We start from the raw sequence: 1,769 nt of genomic DNA on the forward strand, positions 1-1,769 counted from the left end.
TATATATATATATATATATATATATATACAGAACATTCAAAAGTGTTAAATGTTTTGGTGTTAGTAGACTTTGTGCAAAAGCAGTTAATTTTACACTTATAGAGTCATATTCTGTTTATGTAACTCTGGGGTTTATATTATTAGTAGTTAAAATCCAGTGTTAAAACAAAGTGTTTCCATATCAAATCTAGAGGTGTTATAATAAAATCAATAACTCTTTGCTTCTTAACTCTGAACTCCACCAGCAGCTATAACACTAAGGAGTTAATTCACTGACTCTGCCCCAGAATCCCACCGAAGCGAAGCGACAGAAGCCAAGTCATTTCAGGACTATTTACTTTCCACCTGTCTGAGGTGTTTACCACGCTTGGTAAGTCTTTTTTTTTTCTGAGATGGTTTATAACTATTATTTTGAGTTGAGCTCAACCTGTATGATAGACGTCACGTTCGCCACACGGCTCGGCGTTAGTTAGCATTTTTAGCTTAGCATGCTGAATGTTAGTGGAGTATAAGTGTTGGGGGAAAAAAACCAAGCCGGTGAACATTCAATCAAATTCTTGGCTAACTTGAACAGATCCGTAATAATCTGGATTGTTTTTTCATGATGTTGAACATTTACATTCATATTGGTCAGCTTTATCAACCTTTCTGATAGATATTTTTTCCTTTGAATAACTGTAAAAGGCTTTTTCATGTTGAAAGCATTATTCCCGCTGTTGTGTCTTATATACGTTTTGCAGCATGTTAAAACATGCTGCAAAACGGCAATAAAAGGATTAAAATCCTTTTATTGCCTTTTTGTATATATTAGAACCAGTCTGGTTGAGGATGAATTGCCAGTCGTCAGCCTAACCTCCCCCTCCCAATCCTTCCATGGATTCTTTGAAGATTCAAGCTCCAAAAATGATTATGGAAGTGTTAATATCTCTGAAACTCCACATTTCTGCAATTGAGGCTTGTTGTTAGAGTTGTAGTAAAAAATGTATTCCTTCGTTCCATTCCTCATTGTTATGTTTTTTGTTTGTTATGATCCAGAGACCGACACTGGCCATCGTACTCAGAGACTGAAGACTGTCCGATGCAGTAGAGGAGCATGTTGGTGTCTCCGGCCAAATGTCACGGACAGCCCAACAACCTGAAGACAATCTGTTAGTGAGTGGACATCTCTTTGGTGGAATGTAGAGAGGAACTGTTTCTTATCAACAGAAACATAAACTGGACTTATCCAGTTTATGATGGATCTGAATATCAAGTTGGTCTGTTGGATCTGAATATCAAGTTGGTCTGTTATGTAATGTACATATCTGGCAATCTACCTGTTAAAAGAAAATGTACTCCATCATATTACGTCAGGGGTGTCCAAACTTTTTGCAAAGGGGGCCAGATTTGGTGTGTTAAAAATGTAGGGGTGTTAACCTTGGAGGACATTCTTTACATAGAACAGCAATATATTTAAACAAATTTCAGCAAGCCATTCTGTGTTTTACATTTGCTTTTTTATTTTAATTTCAGCGATCTTAAGCATGTATTTTGGTTCATTTGAAACATGCATATCATATGCAATTGAATATTCACTTAACTTCACTTTTTTAACACTAACTTTTTTCTAACAGTTAAACAGAAGTAATTGTACTCTTGTGTGCAAATTACATTTGAAACATAGAAAAATATCTCACCATGGCAGTTCAATATTTACAGAATTTTTAAATAAAATAGAAAAATGAGCAAGTAATGGTCATATCAACAAGTGCCGGGCTCATTTGAAATAT

This window comes from Poecilia latipinna, unplaced genomic scaffold (assembly GCF_001443285.1).
Source record: "Poecilia latipinna isolate Pla-1442-1.1 unplaced genomic scaffold, P_latipinna-1.0 Scaffold3846, whole genome shotgun sequence".
NCBI classification, from domain to species: domain Eukaryota; kingdom Metazoa; phylum Chordata; class Actinopteri; order Cyprinodontiformes; family Poeciliidae; genus Poecilia; species Poecilia latipinna.